At 48.5% G+C, this 24,653-nt stretch overlaps 1 protein-coding gene across 1 annotated transcript in view; it reads right to left on the minus strand.

Moving 5' to 3' along the window:
• The window catches only part of LOC139757819 (uncharacterized), a 274,516-nt gene that overhangs the window by 81,581 nt on the left and 168,282 nt on the right, over positions 1–24,653 (minus strand). The window lies entirely within an intron of this gene.

Here is a 24,653-nt window from a genome sequence, read left to right on the forward strand (position 1 = left end):
GCAGCTGTACCATCTGACCAACATTCCCTAGCAGCAGTTGTACCATCTGGCCAACATTCCTTAGCAGCAGCTGTACCATCTGACCAACATTCCCTAGCAGCAGCTGTACCATCTGACCAACATTCCCTAGCAGCAGCTGTACCATCTGACCAACATTCCCTAGCAGCAGCTGTACCATCTGACCAACATTCCCTAGCATCAGCTGTACCACCTGACTAACATTCCCTAGCAGCAATTTTACCTTCTACCCGACATTCCTTGGCAGTAACTCTATCCTCTACCCTAATGCCATACAAGCGTCGCGGGACGAATTCCTTCCGTGATGTCATAGATACCCCGGAACAATTTCCTCTTGATGACGTCATTCATGGACGCTCAAGAACAAGTTCGGCTCGTGACGTCTTCGACGCGCCAGAACGGGTTCTTGCCGCCGCAACCTCACGAAATTAAAATTGGACTCTGGACGTGAGTTGGATACCTGTGTGACCTGAGGCATTCCTCAACGCCCAAGTGTATCATTTCAAGCTCTTAAGATACCATCTGCCGTCTCCTTGTACACCGTCTTGGCTCCATTAAATAACCTTACCCCCCTATCTAGCCAACAGCTGCGACATTATCGTAAAAGACAGACGTGGTCGTAAGTGGGAAGCAGCCACACACACCTCAAGAAGTGAGTGAGTGTCATGGAGGAGGAGGAGGAGGAGAAGGAGGCTTCTTCGTTGTCGTCGTCGTCATCGAAGTCATGTTACATCGAGCTGAAGGAGTCGTTATAGTGGGCACTGGAGTGGATAGAAGACACGCTAGATGCGGTCAACAACTTGAAATTCATGATTCTCGAGCCAGGGTGGTTGTCGGCAACACCCGCCCTCCTCCCGGCAAGCGAATCAGTTCCGAGCCGTCAACTTCGTGACATTTTCCCTTCTCGAGCCGTCACAGCGTCTCTCTATATATAGTCTCATGAAAACGGTTCAGAAGTTAATCAAATTTAGAATTCCACCTAAGTTAAATGGTGATAAAATTTCGACGACGCATCTTCGCACCGCCTCCTTAGCAGGCTAGAAATAGCCACTCCCACGGCTGTTTTCCCGCCAGGTCCGCGGGTGTATTTCTAGCCAACAGTGATAATACTAAAGAGGGGAATATTACGTGTATTTAGCGTTTATCTGCTGCCTTATCTACAAGTCCTGGAAAATGACGATGACCCCGTTTGGCCAGGGAGTTGAGAGAGGGCGACACACGGCGCTCAGCGGACGAGTGGGAGTCACTCCAACACGCCTTCAGGGACCTGACATCGACCTGTTCTACAAGTGGGAAGTCGGGAGTGAACAAGCCAGCCAACCCACGACACCAATAAGTGCGCGTTCATTTCTCCGAGGAGGCGGAAGGTGGGAAGAAGTGGAGGGTATTTAATCGGTGCACATGAGGGAGGGAAGGTAGATGTTCAGGTCTGGTGAGTAACAGGTATCTGGGGGATATGTATCGGGTTCTCAAAGGGAGATGTGTGCGTCAGTCTGTCTGTAGGTGTAGCGGAGGTGGTGTTCATCGGGCGATGAGGGGAGGATGGTCGATCAGTCCTGGACGCACTGAGTCCTGGTCCTCTGTAGTGACGAGTGGGTTTTGTGGATATACAATAATTCGTCCGCTTGGGACTGTCACAGCTCAACCTCAGAGTGCGAAACTTATGTTCCTTTTCGAGTCGGCCGATACTCACACGAACTCTGGAAACCCTTCTGTATCTCGCAATCTCCGTGCGAGAATCATACCTCAAGATGATTTCATGGGAGCCATATGTGGCGATGTTGTGTGTATATGGCAACAGGAGGCATATGTGACTCAGGTGTGTGTGTATGGCATGCTGGATAGGATTGGGAAGCCAAAAGTAAACGTCAAACTAAGCAAGATAAAAGATAAGCGTTGAAGTATGGCCCCCGTCTCCTCCCAACAGACATCACCATTTTGAGACATTTGCCTGTTGGTGGAGGATCTACTCACACTGGGTTGGCTCAGTGTGGTTTGACAAATGCAAATGGCAAACTTTGATTTTAGTTAATGAGATGTAAGTCTTATTATAAAGCTAATAGATATAGATATTTATATCAACTGCACAACCTTTAAATATCCGAAACGTATTCTAGCATTATCTATCTCTCTATCTATCTATCCGTCTATCTATCTATATATACATAGGTGTTACCGGGCTCCGCCCACAAGAGTGAAAAGTCCTCTTTGGTGGTGCTGTATCACTGGGATCTAACAGTGTCGTCAAGAAACCTCTCACTCCAAAGGAGTCCACATTCCCTCACTACTGGAAGTAGCGCATCCCTCTGCTACAGGAGCGTTCAGAAAGATTCTATGAGATACACCAAGACTCTTGTACAGAAACTGGTCCTGGAGTCATTTATCATTATTTATTATTATTCATTATGATATGTGTATACATTTATGTACATCTGACATTCAAAGGATTTCGCTGGGTTCCTTAACACGGTGTGTATGTGACCATAATGTCCCGAGGAAAACAGGAAGTCTTAATAAAGCCAAAAACTCTTCACCTAATTAGAGAGTTCTGAGAACCGGAATAATATGAAATTGTCAGGCCTCCACAGCTCTTCTGAGAAACGCCGTTCGAACCAACACTCACGTGTGAACCGTCCGTTCGAACCTACCATCACTGTGAAATGTGCATTCGAACCAACGATCATGTGTGAACCGTCCGTTCGAACCATCGATCACGTGTGAACCATCCGTTCGAACCTACCATCATCGTGAAACGTGCGTTCGAACCAAAGATCACGTGTGAACCGTCCGTTCGAATCAAAGATCACGTGTGAACCGTCCGATCAAACCTACGATCATCGTCCATCTGACCCTACGATCATCCGATTCACAATTACTGTGAACACCTGGACCATGATCTTGCAGTGAGCCTCCTTCCATCTTGCTCTCCCACTGGACCATTTGGCCCTTCTAATGGACCGCTTGGCCCTTTCTCTCCCACTTGGCCTAGTTTCTCTTTGGACCGATTAGCCCACCTCGTCTAATGGACTCCTTAACCCCTTCCACTTTTACAACCTGTTCCCCCGACTCTCCACTCCTCCATCAGACTTAACCATTGATCAACCCTACCCTTCCCACAGCACTACCCCTTCCAACAACCCTTACCCTTCCAGCAATAGCACCCTTCCAGCAATCCTACCCCTTCCAACATGGCTGTGTGGCTTAGCATGCATGTATCTCTGCGTGGGCGTACAGATATGCATTTCCTTTTTTCATCGTCAAGTTTGAGAACTCCAGCACCAGTGTGGGCTCGGGGGTTTCCTCCCACAGGACTTCATTTTACCGTCAATTTCTGCCACCTTTTGCTTCATACAGGAACTGACGACCTTCGTGAGAGATTTCCCAGAAATCTACATTTCGTCTCATTTGCCATAGAGACCAGTGGAGAGATAAAAATGCTGACACTGTCCTGAAAAATATGATGATCTGTCAACCCTCGGCCGCTCCCGCCCCTCTCAGACGCCTTCTTCGACTCGTGGGGAATACGTGGGCAGTGTTCTTTCTCCCCTATTCCCAGGGATTATATATATATATATATATATATATATATATATATATATATATATATATATATATATATATATATATATATATATATTCCTATGAGTCCACGGATAAATGAAAAACGATAAGTTCCCAAGTGCACTTTCGTGTAATAATCACATCATCAGGGGAAATACAAGGAAGATATATAACTGTCCTGATATTTCTATCTTAAGCAATGTTTTCCTTATTGGAGAACGACTCGTGTGTCTGACCATCCTCAGTCGCCACCATAACCCTGATCCTATGGACAAGACCTGGGCTACCTACCTGCTGCGAGGACAAACCTCTTGAGCTAAAAAAACCCCCCAAAAAACAAAATACATCAACCGATGAGCAGGGTCGCCCAGACTAGCAAACTTTCGAAATAAACTCGTTTCAAAGGGATCAAAAATAAACCGGCACAACCATATTGAAACTTGCCCGGAAGCGCTTTATGCTGTGGGCGTAGTAGGTCTTGCACGTGCTGGGGCCCGTCACGTGCTAAGGTCGTCGTAGGCTGCGACACGTCAAGCGCTAGAGCTGTAAAAGAGAGGGGAAAAAAAAAAGAGAGTCGGAGACAGTGGCTTGTCCCACCTCTTCTTCCTCCTCTCTAACCAACCCTATATAAAAGAGGGAGATTATCAGGGAAAAGGGAATGTGATGATTGACTCAGTGACAGGGAAGGGGAGGGAAAGACCTACGGAAGGGGAGTCACCGAAGTGGGGGTGAGGGGGGGAAAGTCAACCAAAATCGCAACAGTTACGAAGGCTCCCGTAAGGTGTCCCAGGGAGGCAGTCGGGTCAAACCACACCACATCCTCCGTCTCACGACACCAGGTCGTCCTCCTCACCACCACCATGTCCTCCTCCTCACCACCATCCCCAGGTCCTCCTCATCACCAACAGGTCCTTCTCATCACCAACAGGTCCTCCTCACCACCAACATGTCCTCCTCACCACCACCAGGTCCTCCTCCTCACCACCAAGTCCTCCTCACGACACCAGGTCCTCCTCACCACCAGCAGGTCCTCCTCCACCATCCCCCTCCGTCACTCACTCCTACGTAACGAGGTGTGAGGGACCCTGGGTAAATATAGTGACCACTTTGGAGGTTCCGCACCTCTTCCCTGTACGTCTGTGGGCGGGATCCAACGTGTCGTTAGGGTCATGAGGAGGGCTTGAGCGCCCGTGTCATGGGAAAATGGGAGAGAAGGCTACACGTGTGTGTGTGTGTGTGTGTGTGTGTGTGTGTGTGTGTGTGTGTGTGATCTGCCAAGTCAGGTTAGAGCAACAGGTTGTGTCATAAGGGCTACTGTTGTTGGTCATCAACGCCGCGTTAACGGGAGGGACCTGACTGACCTCCACGCGACCTGACCTCCCCTGTGATGTTTACGTTTTCTGAACATTACCTGAAAAAATAGGTCAAGAGACAACAGACATATAAGAGATCACGAACGGGAGAGATCTTCCCTCTTCTGCGATATTGTCTCGCCATGTCTCTTCCAATTCTCACTTCTGTGATACTGTCTCGTCATGTCTCCTCTCCTTCCGTCTTCTGTGATACTGTCTCGTCATGTCTCCTCTCCTTCCGTCTTCTGTGATACTGTCTCGTCATGTCTCCTCTCCTTCCCTTTTCTGTGATACTGTCTCGTCATGTCTCCTCTCCTTCCGTCTTCTGTGATACTGTCTCGTCATGTCTCCTCTCCTTCCCTCTTCTGTGATGCTGTCTCGTCATATCTCTTCCCGTCTCTCTTCTGTGATACTACCTCTCCCAGTACACTATTTCAGAGCGACATGTTTTCCGGAGTTCCCCGAAAGTATGATGTGACGCGATGCTCTCTCCTCCTCTCACCCGAGAGGAGGAGACACACACACACAGAGGCGTCACATGAACCTCCTCCCGTATCTACGGGATTCTCACACAGTGTGGGAAGCTGCCTGCGTCAGGAGGAGCCTTTCTGTTTTTGTACCACTGATACACACCAAGACACTGGCTCAGGATGGGACTCCTCCGAAGTTCAGCGTACAAGACGAATTTTTCAACAAGTAATTTCAAAGTAAAAAAAAAAAGAAATCTATAAAAATCCATAAATTTTACAACGTAGACTTTTATACGTATGTCTGTATCAACAAGCATCTTACGTTACGCAGAATTCGGCCAAAGATCAACATCCTTCAGGCCTTACCGTAAACTAAGTTATATAATCCAAAAAAAAATTCTCCCATCGCAATAATAATGTTTTTCCTACGACAGTCACCCCTTGACGAACAACAGAAAATGAGGACATAAGCAATTAAGGGTCATGATGATATTAGGTGGGGAAAGGAGTTTCGACCACTTTTCGAACTTCGTGGCGCCCCAAGGCCACCTGCTTGTCTAATGCAGCCGTTTCCAAACTTATACGAAATAAATGAAAAAGTTGTTCAGTTCACCTTCCACGGAATATTTGATTTGGCTTGCCACGTGCTGGGCCTGTCACGTGTTTGGTGGTGGGGGTGGGGGGGGGGTGGGGAAGGGTTGCCACGTGCTGGGGGTCGTCGGGCAATGGGACGCTCTCGAGTACCGGGTTCCTTCGTAAATGGGTCAGTCAGGTACTGGGACCACTCAATATTGGGGTTCTTAATACCGGGACCAACAGGTTTTGTGACCCCCCCATAGTGCTGGGAGCGGTAATTACCGGGACTCCTCTATCAACTGGGACGACCACGTGCCCAGCCCGTCACGTACTGGACCAATCACGTGCGGAGATCGTCTGGTATTGGCTCTACCACGTCTTTAGAATCTCACGTACACAGACCCTCGGGTATGGGAACGAGGTAATTAACTTGACTTGGAACAAGGAGATTCACACTTACGGCCGTAGCCACTAGGGACACACAAGGCATAGAGGTAACAGAAGTCTTCTTCCCCTGTTGGCCTGTAATGATGCAACAGGATTCTGTTCTCCTTTCTAGTAACAGCGTCATCTCTACCTGGCGAGCTGTAGCGTCAGGCTACCTGCAGAAGGCACAGAAGGTGGTTGGCCCTCCGAGGGTCAAGGAGGACGTCGGAGGGAATAGCCAGAGGTGGGGGAGCAAAAGGAGGTGCTTTTCTCTCTGTTGTCATTGCTAGTAACAGAAGCCCTCACCTACCCGTAAAGAGAGGCTGCCTGTTGAAGGCATCATACTGAAGGCATCATGTTGGCCTGTTGCAACGCTGCCTGCTGAGGGCATCGAGATATACTTGTAATGTCTAGTTTAGTTCTGGTCTAGTTGAGGGCTGGCTGAGGAACGGACTTTATCGTAGGGATCTCATCGAGGCTGGCCAGGAGAGGCTCTTAGGAGGCCTATGACACGGGGCTTTCAGAAGACCTACGGACACGAGGCTCTCAGGAGACCTACGGATACAAGGCTCTCTGGAGACCTACGGACACAAGGCTCTCAGGAGACCTAAGGACATGTGACTGGCCAGGATACCTACGGACACGAGGCTCTCAGGAGACCTACGGACACGAGGCTCTCAGGAGACCTACGGACACAAGGCTCTCTGGAGACCTCCGGACACAAGACTCTCAGGAGACCTACGGAAACAAGGCTCTCAGAAGACCTACGGACACAAGACTCTCAGGAGACCTAAGGACATGTGACTGGCCAGGAGACCTATGGACATGAGGCTGGCTAGGAGACCTACGGACACAAGGCTCTCAGGAGACCTACGGACACGAGCTCTCAGAGACCTATGGACATGAGACTGGCCAGGAGAGCTACGGACACGAGACTGGCTAGGAGACCTACGGACACAAGGCTTTCAGGAGACCTACGGACATGAGACTGGCCAGGAGAGCTGCGGACACAAGGCTCTCAGGAGACCTACGGACATGAGACTGGCCAGGAGAGCTACGGACACAAGGCTCCGTTAATAATATACACAAGTGGTTTAGGATATGACGTCAGGAGTAGAGTCCAGGGGCGTCCACATGCGACAGTACTTTCCGGCTGGGGATCCGCCTGGGAAGTACCACCACGCATGTGCGTAGATTGACAGTACATGCGCATGGCAGGCAGGCAGGCACCACCATCTATCAATCCCATTGAAAACACACCGATGATTTATCTATCTATCGACCTCAGCATCGACAGCAACCGAACCAAAATAGAAGCGGATTTAAACTGAAGTTACAACAGGTTCGGTTAACCTGTCGTTCTCTGGGTGTTGACGAAGAAGAAATACTCATGTTTGAGATATAAACACTCGTCTCTGAGATCTGAATTACCTTCGTCACGGCGGCCAGAACCTCTCGTGAATTTCGAAACTTATTTTCATTATCGTAAAGAATGGGAAACAGAAAACAGAGAACTTTAGGTCACGTCGACTCATGTATACCACCACATCGTTCCAGTTCGCTATGTCCCGTGCATGCCTTTCACCCTCCTGCATGCTCAGGCTTCGATCAATCAAAATATTTTTCACTAAATCCTTCCATCTCCAGTATGGTTCTCTGGGAAAAGCTGGTCTCTTTCAGCACTAGTCTTGCTTATTTTCAAGTTAGTGGAATCATACAATAATATTGAGCTTGAACAGCATCTGGTTAGCCCAATTTATGACATAACATGCACCAGTGCGAAGGTAAATAAACACATACAGTTTCGGTAAACATACATTTACTGACTGGGTCAATAAAAGAAAATGCGAAGCCATAAACAGAGAGTCCGGACTCGTTAACAGAAAGCGAGACGACGAGACTCAATACCAGAAAGTCCGGACTCGTTAACAAAAGACGAGAAGACGAGACTCAATACCAGAAAGTCCGGACTCGTTAACAGAAGACGAGACGACGACACTTACTACCAGAAAGTCCGGACTCGTTAACAGAAGACGAGACGACGGGACTCAATACCAGAAATTCAAGACTCGTTAACAGAAAACGAGACGACGAGACTCAAAATACCAGAAAGTCCGGACTCATAACCAAAAAGTCGGACCTATGAACAATATGTCTAAACTCTTGACAAAATAAGTAATGCTTTTTCCTCCCTTAAACCACAAGTAAAATGGAGCCAGAGTGAGGGAGTGACACTCCTACACCTGACCATAATGTGACCTCAGAGTGCCACTCCTATGCCTGACCATATTGTGTGACCTCAAATCTTTACCCTCTAACAGGTCACACCCTCAGAACGCAAGTCTTATACAAGCTATCTAACTCCTAAGGAAATCTACCTTCTGTTCTTACAGTATAGTCCCGTATCTACGATTGTCCCAGGTGCAGTGTTGACCCCTGTAGCTACAGGTGTTACGAATGACGCCTGCTCCTGTAGCCACAGGTTTTGTGTCCTCCTGTAACTACAGGTGTCACACGTGTGCTCCTGTCCCTACAGGTGTCAAACACCCAGGAGCTCTGCTGGTGTGACGAAAAAACCACATCATCATACAGTCTCTAAGTCAAGATGGCTCAGCGGTCCCACACGCGCGCTTGAAATTGTGCCCTTCAAAGAGCGGGGGTTCGAAACTTACGCTCGGATAAGGTCCCATGGCATTCCAGGTAATTTCATGTTTCTTAATTTTCGGGGATAACTCATCCACGAGTTTCCCCAGGGGACACAAAAACCAGTACACCTTTGAGTAGTTCTTACGTGTGGTCGCCCGCGCGCGAGGCATCGCCCGACCTCTGTCTCCGAAGGTTATGCCCAGATCAGTGTTGTGAAAGGGGGTCCCCTGACTTCACTCATCTTGCGCGTCTGATGTGATATTTCCCGAAACTTTTTTTTTCTCTGTGATAGGATTAAGTAAGAGTCCTTAGACTGGGAGCATTATGTTAACAGACCTGAATCACAATCAGGTTTTACCCAAAATAAAAAAGAACAACAAAAATTGACGGACATCAAGTAAGTGGAGTAATTTAAATTCCCGCATATTCTTTTTTTTTTTTTTCTAAACTCGTACGTGGCTAGAAATAATTGCACAACGAATCCAAGACGGTCGCGTCAACAGCACCGCCGAGAAGATCTCTTCCTCTTCGCCTCCATTTCTCGACATTGTTTACCCGCGCGAGACGAGAGCGAGCGAGGGTGGTCGGGTCGCCGATGGCCCGCCTCCGCCAGCCACAACACAACGCCCCCGCCACACTCAACAACTGCTGGGGAGGGGGATTATGAGGAGACTATGTGAGGCGTGCGTGGTGGTGGCCGTCCTCGGCGCCAGACTGTGGGCCCCCAAGCGTCCGTGATCTTCCCGAGCCAAAGTCTCGCACGCCCCGAGGCTTCGGGGAATATACATCGACAGAAAACAACAATGATGATATAACTGCAAGGTACGAACTCTAACCGGGAAGGGGAGGATGGTGCTGGATACAACGTGTCCACCTCTGAAGCCGTAGAGGAGGAGGGGAAGAAGGATGGGGGTGTTGCGAGGCTACTGTGCTCACGTTTCAGAGGATCGACCTAACCACGAGGTCCTGAGACACTCTTCAACCCATGTGGGTCTTCAGAGGATCGACATAACCACGAGGTCCTGAGACATTCACTCCTCAACCCATGTGGGTCTTCAGAGGATCGACGTAACCACGAGGTCCTGAGACACACTTCTCGACCCATGTGGGTCTTCAGAGGATCGACATATCCACGAGGTCCTGAGACACTCACTCCTCGACTCATGTGAGTCTTCAGAGGATCAACTCAACCACGAGTTCCTGAGACACTCACTCCTCGACCCATGTGGGTCCTCAAACTCATTGCAACAACAATTCCTGTCACCCGAAGATTATTGAGTCAGAATCTGTTACAGATAGGCGGCACGTCGCCAGTAACCATACTGCCACCTAAACCCAAGGCATGTATCGGTCTCTTTACTGGAACCTGTTGAGAGAACAATGAAGGAACGTGCTGGAAAGTGCGACGTCTGTAGTCTCCTCCTGGGCCAGTGACCGCATGGGTGCAAGTGTACTGAAACTTGTCAACACGAGGGTGAGCCACACCATCAGCGACGCGACACGTGCAGAAGACATGTGACCACATGGTATATATATATATATATATATATATATATATATATATATATATATATATATATATATATATATATATATATATTTGGTTCTCCGACAAAGGCTCTATCTAGAAATAAGATTCATTAAGGTTCTGAAGAGGTGAAAGGCTTCCGGGGGTTTTAGGGGTCATATTTCTTAAATATATTAAAATTCTGATGGATGAAGAACTTTTGCCTTCATTCGCCCGCGTCTCTAAGCAAGGAAGTGAGATGAAGGCTCGAGGGAAGCACACTGACACAAGGTCCTTCCCTTCCACACTCCCGAGGTACTATATGCCCGTGGAGCCACCTCCTGCTGGAGCTCGTGAATTATGCCACGAGGGGGGGCCTCCCTCCTGTTCTCCACTTCATGGTATGGTATCATCAGGACGACAAGTGTTGGCACAAGTGCCTGACACAAATGGTTGAGTACAGTCGCCTCTCATCGTCACTGCTGTCAACCATGTCCATGCTAACACAAGGCGTCACCCCGAGTCGTCTCAAAAGCCTCCCGTCACCCAGGCCGACTTGAAAAGCAGCAGGTCTGGCCACGGCTCCAGCACCAACCATAAGCCTCCTGCATGATGCTGATCACCTTGGGATGAACGACTGCGTCCTCAACACGCAGCAATGCCATGTAAAGGTTTTAATGGCGAATGATGAAGGCAGTTGTGTGTTGCGTCACGTCCACGATGCTCTTGTTGATGTCTAAGTGACGGGGGCATCTCCCAACGTAAATGAGAACGTTCATCATGTGAAAATGTCCGAGATCATCCATGTCTGTAGGATGACCGCTCGGCCTGCAAAACTTGACAGCCTTTACCGTAAAGCGAACCACCTTGTTGACTGTCTCTAACCCCGCTGACGGGAGCATCTCAAACATCACCATCATCATCTTCCGTCTCATTTTCTCATCTTTAACCCCACAACCTTCTTAAGCCTGCCTAGTGGCTCCTCTTATTCTAGCCTATCCTTCATCCAAGCCAAACCTCTCCTCACTTACGAATCCTCTCTTCCATACACCTATCGGTCCAAGTGCGAGCCTTGAGACCCACTATAATGGAACCCTACATTTCGGAGAAACCCTGACTAAAATCGAACCTGAAGAGTTTCCAGAGTTTCGAATTACAATTTTCCCAATACAGAAATGTCAAGTTCAATTTAGGAAATCGCTAATCTACCCAGTCAGTTCCTGACGCTTCGGTATTTCCGCCGTCAGATAAAGAAGACTAGTGCTTCTTATACTCTCTCTCTCCGAGCTCAGTATAATTCTGGAAGACTGATACATACATCCCTTGCCTGTGTTGTATGCCCGGGACAAACCGTGCAAGCTTGACATCACTGGAAGATATAATACCTATGTAAAAGAACAGACTAAACTCATTAACTATATTGCCTTATGAATCTACAGCCACCCTCATGAAGACCTTGTATGTCGACATTTATGGACCGTATCCTTCCTAGTTCACGCGCTGAGGCTGTGGTCACAGACACGCTCTCCTCGACAAAGAAATCGAGTCAATTTCGTAGCGACCCTGCCTTCCTTGTCCCGATGAATTTTTCCTAGTGTGACACCCTCTTCCCTCATGACGGCGGGCCTGCGATGAGGCACCGCCGAACTAGCTGTTCGCAGCGAATCGCCCCATCTTGACCTGACAGTCATGGGGCATTCGCACTACACTCTCGACCTCTGATTCACCTCTGAACATTCCCACGTATTCTACAGCTTCATGAAACGGTGGGGCCATGAAGCTCTTATAAGATGCGGTTCCATAGGGATGATAATTGAAGAGCAAACGCCGAGAAACTATAAGCAACAGGATCTCGCCCCGAACTTCCACTGGAAATTATATTACAAGGTCTTGATTTGCTCCTCGCCGGGAAAGTAGACGAAACTGGGTTACAAAGTTATACCTTGGGTCTCTGGCGTGTTTATGTGTACGACGAGGCGGTGGTCATCGCGCTGAGGTAGGTCGACAAGAGCCTGAGACTTCCTGAAGGAGGAGAGTCTGGGGAAACCATGGGAAACTTTTTCAAACCTTTCGCAATCCATGACGCCATTACATCTGGACAAAAACAGAACAAGACACCGTAATAATCATGATACCAGGACGCTATCATTGCCACATTTTCGCACTGCCACACCAGCACACTAGCACACCAAGGCACCAGCACACTAGCACACCAGGGCACCACCACACTAGCACACCAGGGCACCAGCACACCACCACACCAGGACACCACCACACTAGCACACCACTACACCAGGGCACCACCACACTAGCATACCACCACATCACCACACTAGCACACCACCACACCAGGGCACTAAAGGACGCCACCGACACTAGTAGGGCACCGTTACATCAGCACAAGAGAACCAGACACCTCCTGTGGAAGGGCTGACTGACTGCCTTGGCTGTAAAACGTAAACACCAGCCAGGGTAGGCGTCTCACTCTTACCTTGTAACTGGGATGAGTTCCATCGCTGTACGGCTATACCATCATATAACACTATTTTCCCCCTCAACTTGTTCTAAGTTTCTAAATCAACCAACGAAAAAAAAGCCTCTGTTAACGCCCAATAACGGTTCTTAACCGTTAAATGACCAACGGTTTCCAAATATCGACGAAGGATTTCATAATCTTTACTCCTTCGCTTGACAAAATTATATTTCCCTTCTCTTACCAGACGAGAAATCAGAGAAAAAAAAAAAAATAGAGTTACAGTTAAGACAAATGGGTCAGGTGGTGACAATAATCAGCTCGCAACGGGAAACTTTTAACCAGATTATGTATTTCTGGACTCAAGACTTCCTCAGCGGAGGTCGAGCGTTTGTTTACTTTTCCCCTCCTCTAACTCACGCATCCTGACCACCACGAACTCAGGTCTGGGTCGCTCCGTAACAAGCCACCCCACCGGCGGAAATTAGAATTACTTGTCCTTAATTCCCACTACGTTCTTTCCCGTGGACGAGTTTGTTAGAGCGTTCGTATGTGGAATGACAGACCAGGAGGTAAACGTTTGCCTTTTATCGAAACGTTTTGTAGGTATTCGCCGCCTCTATAAGCGCACTGGAAATCCAGAGGACATTAAGCATTCAAGTCTGTAGTCTAAGGTGACGTTCCTGAGACATCTGAAAAGACATTGGGATTTACCAGAGATGCAGTTATTCAACTCTACTCCCATTCTCTCCCATCATCCAGGTTTCTCTCGTCAAACACAGTACCTCTCTCTCTCTCTCTCTCTCTCTCTCTCTCTCTCTCTCTCTCTCTCTCTCTCTCTCTCTCTCTCTCTCCTATTTCTTTTCTTCATCCTGCTTATAGCTACTCATATCCAGATACTCCACTCTCAGCCTGTGCTTGTGAGGACAAATCCTCGCTTGGCTCCTCCTATTGTTTCTCTTTTCACCGAGTGATGTTACAGGAGGGGAGGAGGATCTGCCAAGACCACAAGCGGGATGTAAGACTTCGACGGGTCTCTGTCATCTTGAGCACAGGGAAAGGCGTACGTACAGCGTCGTCGAGAACCATCCCGCTCAAAAGGAGCCTACATAACCTTCCCACACCGCGTGGAGCGCGGCACAGAAGCTGTAGGAATCCTATACAAGAGTATCCTGCGGTCGCATACTGACTTACTTCATCACGAACGACCCGGCCTCCTTCGGGCACTCCATATGGCTGTCTTGCTTCGCATGAGACGTGGGTCTCCCTTCACCACCGGGTTTTATGCTAAATGACGTCTTGCCATTACCCATGATTCTCCTCCGCAGTTCTCAGTTCCACCGTCCTTGTCGTGTCTCTCTAGCCCCTCTCCCCCCTCAAACACCCCCGCTCTCTCTCTCTCCAACCATCTCCACCGTGGCATCAATACTCCTCCTCCCCCTACCCTTTCTTCCCCCTCCCTCCTCGACCGTGGCACTACGCCCCCTTGTGCCTCACGTGCGTGCGACATCACACAGCCCTCCTGCCATATACACCAGACTCCCGCCAAATCAGGCGCCTCAAGTGTCGCCCTCTGACGCTCTGCATTCCCCTCCCACCATCACGGGTAAGGACGACGTGGTGGGCAAAAGGAATCAAGTTTTGGGCGGTTAAATTCACGAATAAGGAAAGAGAGGAGAGGAAGAGCGAGGGATCCATACTGTGTCGGGATTCAAACGAGCGCCTCGGTCAATAAGAATTTTCAGAATTAGTCGAGTCTTCTCGTCACAATGTGTGGACGGCTTGTTGTCAGAACGTGTTTTAATAAAACATTCTTTCGTCTGTTTCCTTGCGCTACCTCGCTAACGCGGGGGACAGCGACAAAGCAAAATAAATAAAATAAAAAATGTTTTAAGAATATTTCAAGTGTATGTGTGTGTGTGTGTGTGTGTGTGTGTGTGTGTGTGTGTGTGTTCTCAACAGAGGCACTGGAGAAGCTTTCTCAGAGGAACTTCTATTTTTCGCAAGAAGACAAGCGAAGTGTCCCTCGAAGAGGCGAGTGTTTCCTGTTTAGGATGTGAAGTGTGTGTGTGTGTGTGTGTGTGTGTGTGTGTGTGTGTGTCTGCTGCTCTAAGGGGGCCATCAAACGCCCACCTGGCGCACGACTCTCCTCCGGGCACTGTGATGCCACTCACGTACACGCCCTTGCCGCCTCCTGCGCCATGCTGTCTACCATGTGCAGGAAGAGGGGCGCGCTGGTTCTAAAATCAGCCGCGCGCCTCGCTCTGAGCCGCGACACACGGAGGGTGATGGTTACTCTGACCTGGCTCTATGGTGACCTAGCTCTATGGTGACCTGGCTCTATGGTGACCTGGCTCTATGGTGTCCTGGCTCTATGGTGACCTGGCGGCCTATTGGTTGACCTGCTAGATCCTTCTCCTAACAGCAGCTCGACCTGGTATCTTTTATCCCATTTTCTGGCTTGATCTAACATGATCACGATCCGCCGGATCACTCAGCCCGGCGCATCTGGATCTGGCGAACATACTCAGCAACTCCCAACTTTATGGACAAGCAACAGACCACCATTGACCACAGCCATCAGTTCGAATTCTGAATCTGCTCATCGAACTTGAACATAATTCCATTTTAAACAGGGTCAGTTGACAGTGTCCTGTAGCGCCACCTCGGTCTCGTCTATGCGAAAGGGCTGGACAGACCATCACGATCGGGTTTCGGGCAGATCTCACACCTGTCAACACTACAACACCCAGTTCTCTCCTGACGGAGACGTGACTAATCCCTCACTCGAAGACCTACTGGACCAGGGAAGTTAAAACATATAATTGTCCATGGAACGGTAGCGAGTGAATTCCCCTATACGGAAGAACTGTAGTGAAAAAAGCAAAGGACTGAAGGTATTTCATTCGACGAGTCTAAACAATGAACAGCAAGCAAATACGCTTGTAAACGAAGCTTGGCCAATTCAAGGCGCGGTTCGAATCCTCTGGTCAATCTTATTTCCTAGAAAGCAAGTCAGCAGCGGAGGAGGAGGAGGAGGAGGACGACACCACATACCACCCTCACACCCAGCCTCAACTCCAATACGTCGTGACTATTATTCTCGTCAAGATCTATCGTGGTAATGTCTCCGGCTGTGATGTCAGAAGGGACCCATTATGATCCGAGCCGGCAAATGGAGACCAGAAATAGCCCAAGGATGTTTATTTACACCATCCTTGAGTGTGGTTCTCGAAAATGGTTGAGGATAATCTCTCCTTGTCATCCGAGTGAGGATCACCTTTAAGAAAGAAAAAAAGAAAAGCCACGTCTAATACACCAGGACGATGAGACACGGTCTTGCACGGCCTGAAGAGGTTCCGCAGTTATTAAAGCTGTGGTTCTCGTGGGTGACACCACGAGGGAGATAGCAGCTCTCTCTCTCTCTCTCTCTCTCTCTCTCTCTCTCTCTCTCTCTCTCTCTCTCTCTCTCTCTCCTCCTCCTCCCCGGGGCATTCAGGAGACTCTCCCCGTCGGGAGTGAGTGTGTGTGTTTGTGTGTGTGTGTGTGTGTGTGTGGACGAAAGATGTGTGTCACTGGGTAAACTCTGTGTGTAAAAAGTGACTAGAGCACATTGTTGCTCACGACACACACACACACACTCAGTATTTGCGCATCCAAGTTTACTTACCACACCAGGCGCCTCCTGTCACCAGCACCCAGGTCCTCGGTACTCCCCACCACACGCACACACACACTCAGAATCTTCCCCACAACCTACACCCAGCTCCTCCTCACCACCCACACTTAGTCCTTCCAACCACCCACAACAGGTCCTTCCCACCACCTACAACTAGTCCTTCCCACCAACTACAACTAGTCCTTCCCACCACCCACATCCAAGTCCTTCTCACCACCTCCAACTGGTCCTTCCCACCACCCACATCCAAGTCCTTCCCACCACCTAAAACAAGTCCTTCCCACCACCCACATCCAGGTCCTTCCCACCACCTAAAACTAGTCCTTCCCACCACCCACAACCAGGTCCTTCCCACCACCTACAACTAGTCCTTCCCACCGCCCACATCCAGGTCCTTCCCACCACCTACAACTAGTCCTTCCCACCACCGACATCCAGGTCCTTCCCACCACCTACAACTAGTCCTTCCCACCGCCCACATCCAGGTCTCTCCCAGCTAAACACTTACGTACGTCCCAGATAACCAGAGATGATCTCACAACACGACTTGTTTTTGACGTCATGACTTGCCATGCCATCACATCATGACGACCCCCCCCCCCCCCACAACGTAGCTCCACGCCCTCCATTCTGCGATATACTCCTACAGCAACACTGCCTCTTCGCACAAACACCCACGGCAACACTGTCCCTTATTACGAATACCCAAAGCAACACTGTTCTTACACAGGAACATCGATATACCAACAGTGCTCCTACAGAGGTACACCCACAGCAACACTACCTCCTCGCGGCACAGGTACACCCACAGTAACATTTTCCACAGAAAAAAAACACCCACAGCAACACTAACTAACTAACCAAGCCTGCTTCCCAAAAGCTGGGGAGTGTTGTATAGATGCCACAATGATATATCTCGCGATCAGCTGTTTCATATTTAACAGAGGTTTAATTCTATTCTAAATATGGAGTTCTACTCACTTATCTTGGGTGGTTTTTTTTCTCTACCGCACCAGAATGAAATCGGAAGCCTTCGCGTCATTAATTCCCCCAAGCATCACCTCTCTTCAACCATCCCTTTTTGTACGCTGAGGTGTTGCTGCTGCTCTCTCTCTCTGTTCTACGGAGATCATTTTGGCCACTGTTCTCCTGAGCTGTTCGCACACACTTATGGATTGGAGAGTAGGCAAGCGCCTGGCTGTTGCTTCCTATACTATCTCTGTGGTGACCAGTTACACCAGAACTGACCGTTATCATACCTCCTCCTTCCTTTGACCTGCAAAGCTGTGGCTTATCTGTCTCCCAGTAACCTTTCTACACTTCACGCTCAGGTCTACAAAACACTTACGGAGCCTTGAATAATTTCTTTCTCTCACTCTACTTCTTTCACTCGAGATGGTCCACTGACTGAGGCATGGCATGCATGTACAATCTCTCTCTCTCTCTCTCTCTCTCTCTCTCTCTCTCTCTCTCTCTCTCTCTCTCTCTCTCTCTCTCTCTCTCTAATACACATGTTCGCTCGGTGTGAGTAAGGTAGCGAGCGGCCCGAACAGACGACTGCGCCTTAGAGGAAAACGACATCTCGCTTGATTCCTTCCCATTCCTTAGAAAAGTAATATAGGCAAGGAGGATTTCCGGACTCTCCACCCCCCTCACCACCCATTTCCTCCCCGAGGAAAGGCTCCGACCCGTGATGACACTACCGTACACAATGCCAACCTCATACACACCTTCACACACACGTGCACACTATCCACCATACACCCACTCACGCTAACCTTGACACCACACAACGACCACCTCACCCAACAGAGAAGATCGTCTCGTCAGCCACTCCAAGTGGGAGGTGAGCCTTGAGGGACGGAGGAGGGGAGGAGGGGGAGGTCAAGAGAGAAGCAAGGACCCGCAGGCAGGAGGGCGACAGGCGGGGGCGCTCTGCACTGATAAGCGAAGCTACTGACACACCCAGAGACGTGGCCCACCTCACGTACACCGCCCACACCACTACCACCACCGCCGCCGCCGTGGCCCGACCTCCAACCTCCCCCTTACACAGGTCACTACCACCAGCGGCCAGAGACACTAGGTGGAGCATGGCTGGTGTACCGTGTCTTGAGGCTAAGGCACCACTTCGTAGAGGTGCTCCGTAGGGCCAACATGATCATATTATGATACCTACTTCTGCTCCATCTATCTATCTAATATATATATATATATATATATATATATATGTGTGTGTGTGTGTGTGTGTGTGTGTGACACTATATGACTGGGAGGAAGACTTCAGTCCATGTTCCTCATTACATTCGTACGTGTTTGCTAAATGTGTGACCTGCAGACGCCGTGGGTTGACGAGGAGGCAAACAACATGCACTGATGAGCAGCGCCAGGCAGGACTCCGGAGGCTGAGGACAAGTGAGGAGAGAGAGGTGAGGGGGGGGAAAGCAGAAAGAAGAGAGAGAGAGAAGGAAAGGGGAAACACGAGGAGCAGCAAGATCAAAGGAGGTGTATATGGCTTTACGTGGGGAAGACAGATAACAGAAGACATGATTATCTCTCATAGTCCCTAATCTACATAAGTGGATAAAGGATAATCAAGTAGAAAGTGGATGATGCCAAACCTCCAACCCCATCGCCCCTTCCGGCACATCAGCCAACAGGAAATTAAGAATGAGAGAGTATCAAGCAACAGATGGAGAATATACTGACAAGGATATTTCAGAAGAATGTATGGGACTCTTTCTCGAGCCTAAGGTATTAAGGATCGATATATTGTCCTTAATGATGGTTATTAATGTCACTGAAGTACTTGGGGATCTGTGTATGTCAAGTGCCGACAGTCTTTTTGCTGACAATACCTGACGGGATCTTAACCCTGTGTTCGATCCATTGATTGATAGTGAAGGTGTGGAAGTCTCGTCCTTGTTGGTCAGGTAAAGCTCTCCCGGTCGACCTATCTCAGTCCCTTGAGCACGATGGTACATTAGCTGAGCAGGACGGTACGATACGTGAGTAGGGCGGTACGATACCTGAGAACGACGGCACGATACCTGAGCACTTCGTTCGAATCCTTCAGCACGACGTGGGTCACCTGGAGCCGTATGCAGAAAACTTCTAAGAATGCTTGAGTATGCTGAACTCCAATGAATTTTACTTAACTTTAAGAATTTTGCTGAGCATGTTTCTGAAAGCTGCCCAAACGCTTAAGTATTTGCTTAGCAGACGACAAATTTTGACCCAAACTGCATTTCATACTTATTAAATATTATGCATGAGTTTTGCTAAGCATCGTGCTTCGTCCTTTTCTGTGTGGCACTTAAGTCACTTGCTCAGCTAAGCATACAAATAAGCAGAAATCTAAGAATTTTTCTGCATACGACCCCTGGTCTTTGACCTAACAACCTCCCACTCTGACAATCAACCAACACATCTCTGACCGTCACTACCCCTTTGCCAACCTGCAAACGTATCCGCCCCACCAATTTTTTTTTTTTTTCTATCCATGACATCCGCCCTCACGACCTGCCAACACTAATATTCTCCCCAACACCTCAGGACTCGCCAACCTCAGCAAACATTACTAGTCTGAGCCACCCCATCATCACATGGTTCTATACATATAGAAAAAAAAAATGGACGAAGGAAAAGACTATATGATTATGTTGAGAAGAGTTTCATCTCTCTTTCAAAAGGCGACCCAACACCCTTGTATACCAGCTGTGGGGAATAGGTCTACCCCAGAACATCATCTCTAGGGACTAGGTCTACCCCTGAACACCATCTCTAGGGACTAATTCCGACCCTGAACACCAGCCTCGGGGACTTAGGGCCTAACGATAATCAAGGTATATACACTCCGACGACACGTGCTTTGCCTCCTTTGTGGAGGCCAACCAACAGGTGCGACAGACGACGCAATTTAAAGGACAAGAGAAGAATGACGACTGAATACGCGAATGAACACAGTCAATGTGGTACACGTGAGCCGCCTTGGAGGTGTGATGGGGAAGGTGTACGTGTGGAGGGGGTGAGGATTATTAGGATGGTGGGTGTATGTGTGGGGTGAAGGATGGATGAGGTTGGTGTGTGTGTGTGTGTGGGGCAGGGGATGACTCTCCATGCTCAAGGCTCCTGAGAGAAGGACGGAATGATTATTCCCAGTCATCCGACGTCAATAATAACATGATTTTTTTTTCTTTTTTTTTTAGAAAGACTGTAAACCGTATCTTCGTCACAAGAACGTGAACAGATAAGCAAAACACTCACCTACATAAACCTATATGCATATATATATATATATATATATATATATATATATATATATATATATATATATATATATAATCACACAAATATCTTTCTAGTTTAACTGGGTCTCCACCAGCGGCGGCCCGCTGTGAGAGGAGGCTGGAGCAAGAAGCCCGTCCGTGCCTGTCTTATGGTGTGAAGGCATGAGTTAGATCCCCCTGGCGTTAAGTGAATAGGAAAGAATCGCTTGAGGGAAATACCCTGTGTTGCGAGACAGTGTGGTAGTGTGGACCACAGCGTCTCTAAGGGCGTCCCTGAGGGCCTCGCCTCGCCAAGCACAGTCACGCTGGTTAAGCGTGCCCTAGGCTACAGGGGTGGTGGTGTCCCTCTCCTCCACTAGTCTTCCCTGACACTCACTGTCATGTCACTCTAAGGTCCCACGCCTTGTCTAACACCCTGTCATGTCATCAGCCTCTCAGGGGCTCCCACCTCCTCGCCTGACACACTGCCACGTCTTGTGTTCTGGGGCCTCGTCCGCCCGCTCCTGTTGCTCCGGCGGTGGGGACGTCTTCGGCCAAGAGAACAGGAGACGGAGGGGAGGAACCTAGGGAGGAGATGGTGGGAGGCACGTGCGGAGGGGACGGGCGGAGGCACGTGGTAAGGGGGAAGTTGCAAAGGACAAAGAAGACCTGCTGCTCCAGGACGAAGTTATGTGTGGGACGACGGAGATGATATCCTGAGTTAAAAATCTGATTTGAGCTACAGACAAGACTTGTACAGCACAGGCCACCTCCTCACCCCCTTTGCTCCCTTTAAAACAACATCCGGCTGTAAAACAGCTCAGAGGGAACACCATGGAGGAAGGATGTAGAGAGCACACCGTCTCGGAAATTTTATCGGGGAAGAGTCGATGGGAAAAAGCTGTAGTGGGATTCACCAAGGAGCGGACTCCTAATCCTAAAAGAAAAAGAAAGAAAAAGAACATAAAAGGTTGAAGTAATATTCATTTTTAATAAATGGGCGTTTTCCATTTTCAAACGAGTACATCACACCCTGAATCATCTGGTGATAAGGATGTGAACCATTCAGTTAAGCTGAGAATAGATGTACCAAATTTTGGCACACGAGTTTGAGTGATGTTAACATCGAGTCCCACAGTTATCCACGACCTGCACGGAGGTGGTGATCCTCCTCCCCTTCCTAACTGTCGTACTAACAGACACTGACTGATCGACTGACTTATCCAGCTAGCGAGCCTTACAGGTGAGAGCAGCCAGTGATAACAGGTACGTATTTCATGTCGTGAGACATCCGCTCCAACTCAGTTAATCTAATCAAGTTAATTAATCTCCATGACTGATTTTATACCTTATTTTCCTGTCTCTGGACTCCCTTCTGTCCTTATCAGGCTCCTGCAGCACTTAGGAAGCTGATTTGATATATATATATATATATATATATATATATATATATATATATATATATATATATATATATATATATATATATATATATAATTGGAGGTGGAAAGATGGAGTGAAAAAGATTTTGTGTAATCGGGGCCTGAACATGCAGGAGGGTGAAAGGAGGGCAAGGAATAGAGTGAATTGGAGCGATGTGGTATACAGGGGTTGACGTGCTGTCAGTGGATTGAATCAAGGCATGTGAAGCGTCTGGGGTAAACCATGGAAAGCTGTGTAGGTATGTATATTTGCGTGTGTGGACGTGTGTATGTACATGTGTATGGGGGGGGGGGGGGGGGTTGGGCCATTTCTTTCGTCTGTTTCCTTGCGCTACCTCGCAAACGCGGGAGACAGCGACAAAGTATAAAAAAAAAATATATATATATATATATATATATATATATATATATATATATATATATATATATATATATATATATTGTTTGTACGTCATATCACCCCAGGGCCTTCCCTTTTCGGGGCTCCTGCTGCTCTAAGTTCATACTCCTTTCCGTCCATTGATAGTGACCAAGTCTGGCCGAAGTTGACTCCTTGCTCGCGGTGTAGACCACAGCCAGTAACACCCGTGCATCTGCGTCAGTCGGGGGCCATGACTTCCTCCCACGATGTCCGGTCGCGTAACGGTTGATAACGCCTTCAAACTGTTATCTCTTATCTCCTGTAATCTCTCGGACATTCTTCCCTCGGACGGAAGAGAAGACGACGTAACTGACGATACTGGGGCCTTGATAAAGAAACAGATCACCCGACCCCACCTCCCCAGTTCCCTCGCACTGAATCAAACACGGACTACAAAAATTCCTTTTAGTGTATCGTGTCTTACGCTGGGGTCGGATCGTGTGAGGAAGAGCCGAGCCATAGCCACGGTTGTGGTGCTCTAGTCTAGCTTCCTGTCCACCCTCCTCCCCTGCAGGCGACCTGAGGTCGAGAGGCCATCACTGTCGCTGATACGATAGTAGGAGCCTTGACCCCTTCGCTCCCACACGCCTGGATTCCCTCACCCCTCCTCCTCACCGCCACCACCACACACTCACACACACACCCCGACACTCTGCTTCTTCACCTGTCGAGGGAGCCCGGGTCTCCATCCTGCAAAGGAGGAAAATCGTCTCCTCCCAAAGGTAAGATGAAATTTTATCACGTAGGAGTGCGAGAGTTAAGACACTCCGAGCGACCAGCTAGCACTTTGGGGCTAAAGGTGTGTTGCTTCACATCATTAAGGCCCAAATGACATGGATCGTAGCACTTCACAACCTATCGAGTTTCTGTACGAGTTTCCCATAATAATGTGACCTGGTGGCCACTTCTTTCTAATTTCCCACCTCTCCCTCCCTTCCTTCTCCTCCACCCTCTCTTTTACCTCCCTCCCCCCCAAACCAACCACCCCTCATCTTCAACTCTCTTTCTCTAAATTACGGACGATATCTCCTCATCAGCTTGGTAATGAGACCACAGTTCGTGAGTGACTCCAGACAACACCATACCCCCAACACCCCCCAACCACCACACTCACACACTCACACGAACAAGAAATACACCCCAGAGCGTGACAGATTGCGAAAGTTATTCCATGTTCTGCTACGACACGAAACATTCTGATTTTCATCTTTAGATTTTAAACACGATAAGAAAATAATCATGAAAATCAGATGTCACACTGTTGACCAGTGAAGAGAAAAAGGAAATTGTCCAGTCATGAATCATGATTTATATATACATTGCATCATTTACCTGGACTTGAGAACACATAGTCTATATATATATATATATATATATATATATATATATATATATATATATATATATATATACAGAGTTCTCCTTCTGTAGCTTTGCCTTTAAGAGCAACATACAAGTTCTCAGTTCCAATTTGCAATGAGTTTTCACGCAATCGTGTCTGGCTGTGGCGAAGCCAAGAGACAAATGATAATGAGGAGAAACATGCTCAGTTTATGAGGCCAAACAAGAGACGACGCCCTCACACTTCCGTGTTGGTAAACAGGAGACACCCCTCACTCTTTCCCTGTTGGCAAAACAGAAGACGACGTTCTCACACAACCCAGTTGGTAAACAGCCAACACCCTCACACTGCCGTGTGTAAGTAAACAGGAAACACCTCTCACACTGCCCAGTTGGCAAACAGGAGTCGACGCCCTCACACTGCCCATTTGGCAAACAAAAGATACCCTCAAACTGCCGTGTATAAGTAAACA

The sequence above is a fragment of the Panulirus ornatus genome, chromosome 28 (assembly GCF_036320965.1).
Source record: "Panulirus ornatus isolate Po-2019 chromosome 28, ASM3632096v1, whole genome shotgun sequence".
Lineage (NCBI taxonomy): Eukaryota > Metazoa > Arthropoda > Malacostraca > Decapoda > Palinuridae > Panulirus > Panulirus ornatus.